A 2578-nucleotide genomic window follows, 5' to 3' on the forward strand; every position below is an offset into this window, starting at 1 on the left:
ATGGAAGGTACATAAAGGGGCAATGATGATGATGTTTATATGTTTAGGCTAAAAAAAGTTATACTCCTTATAAAGTTTTCTACCACTTATAAATTAGTTTGGTGGTAAATCAGTGGCAGATAGCTATTATATCACGTTTATATACTACTATGGTCAATTTAAAGACATGCATTCGTACCTTTTCTGTTCAATACCAGTAATTAAGTATTCTTTTCACATCACAACATTATGTTAATAAAGAATATATTATCCTTGAATATTAAGCAAACTGAAACATTGTTTAAAACAAATACTAGAATTATATTTAATCAAATGAACTAACACTAATTCATAAAGTAATACTAATTGATACTAGTGAGTACTACTCATGTAAAAAACTATGATTACATGATGTTTATTAGCTACTACGAATATGTAAAAATAAAAATCAAACTACTCAATCATCTTTAACCACGGATCCATCACCGATCAAGTGGTCTATTTTTCCATCAGGGCGCTCAAAGAAGTCTGCCACATCCAAGTGGGTGATATCAAAATCATTGTCAGAGACAAAATTGGCTTCAGGGCCTTTATTCTTTAGAGATGCTTGATAAAGCTCAACCAAATGTCTTGGTACACGACAAATATTTGCCTAATGCCCTTTTCCACCGCAATGATAGCATTCAGTTTCTGAACTATTTGCTTTTGGCTTCTCATCTTTCCCTTTCCACTTTTGGTGGTTATTTCTCTTTGGGGGATGATTAACACCAGGAAAATTTCTTCCTTGTCTACGGCCACGACCACGGTTACGACCATGATCACGATCACGACTACGAATAGAGTCACGGCCTTTTCCACGCTTAGCATAATGGGAATACACCTCATCCACTTCAGGCAATGGTGTAGACCCAGTGGGTCGATTTTCGTGATTTTTCATGAGCAAGTCATTGTTTCGCTCAGCCACAAGAAGAAGAGAAATCAGCTCATAGTACTTCTTGAAACCTTTCTCTCTGTACTGTTGTTGTAGAACCATATTGGAGGCATGAAACGTTGTAAACGTTTTTTCAAGCATATCATAATCACTGATAGTATCTCCACAGAGTTTCAATTTAGAAGTAATTTTGAACATCGCAGAATTATATTCAGAAACAGACTTAAAGTCTTGGAGCCTCAGATGAGCCCAATCAAATCGTGCTTGTGGAAGAGTGACCAACTTTAAGTTGTCATATCTTTCTTTTAAGCCATTCCACAAAATAAGTGGATCTTTGACTGTGAGATATTCAATTTTCAACCCTTCATCAAGGTGATGGCGCAAGAAAATCAAGGCCTTAGCACAGTCTTGGGTGGATGCTTTATTTCTGTCTTTAATGGCGTCTCCAAGACCCATTGCATCTAAGTGGATTTCAGCATCCAACACCCATGTCATATAGTTCTTGCCCGAAATTTCAAGGGCAACGAACTTTCTTTTCATAATGTCAGTCATAATTAAAAAGAGGAGAAAAATTACCTTAATCTTCTCAAAGAGCTTCTTGAGACGGTAGAGTCTCGTGCTGATAACGTGTTATTAAAATAATAAAAGTAGAAGAACAATATTGCAGAGAAAGAGAGAGAAGGAATTCTTATTGATTTGGGATGAATTACAATGGAATAGAACCCTCTATTTATAGGGAGAGGTTGACTTAGCCACCAAGTAATAAACCCTAAAATCTCTCTAAATATGGACATTCACCATAAATAGAATTCTATTTATAACAGTTTTTGATTTATTTTATAATTATCAAAATGAGTTTGATTTGTGAAGCCGGTTTAACATATATAGCCTACCTGTATGGTTTGTGTAGCATTATGAAGGTCCTTTTACGTGACTTACATACAATTTAAAAACAAAATTGTTGGTACATCTAACTTGCATATAATTGTATGTATTTTATATGTGAGTGTGCATTATTGTATGTCACTTATAAATTAAACATACAAAAAATATACACCAGGCGTACATAATATACAACTTACTTATACAACATTGTTCTTCTTTCTCCTTGAGTTTCAATTAAAACTAACTATGTTCTTCACCAAACTCCCTTAGAATTGAGATATAAACTTTAAATGAATATTCTCGATTATTTGTAATAGTACGCAATCCAAACAAATAATAAATTTACAAAACCTGATTTCCAAATCCAAAGCTTCAAAACTTTTTAGTGACTGCCAATGAAATTTAATCTTTTAACTAATCGCGTGACTTTATTAATATTGTGAATAAGAACCAATTCCAATGCGGATCTTGAAAGTTCAATTGACTTTACAATGCAAAAAGAGAATTCACTCCGTCTTTCACTCTGTTAATATAAGAATGTCTTTGGTCCTTAACATCTCCAATTTTCTTTTAGAGTGTGATTGTGTATACGGTCGAGATCGAATGCCTTCGATCTATATATATTTGAGAGGTCGTCAGAGGTCCGAGTGCGGGTAAGGCCAGGTTCGAGCTCGAGGGATCAGACCCAAGTTCGAAGGCGAAGCACGATGCATACCGAGGTCGGGTGTGTTCCACCCCGAAATAGTACCGTTATGGATTTGTACTAGAACGAGCTAGATTCCA

This window comes from Nicotiana attenuata, unplaced genomic scaffold (genome assembly GCF_001879085.1).
Source record: "Nicotiana attenuata strain UT unplaced genomic scaffold, NIATTr2, whole genome shotgun sequence".
Lineage (NCBI taxonomy): Eukaryota > Viridiplantae > Streptophyta > Magnoliopsida > Solanales > Solanaceae > Nicotiana > Nicotiana attenuata.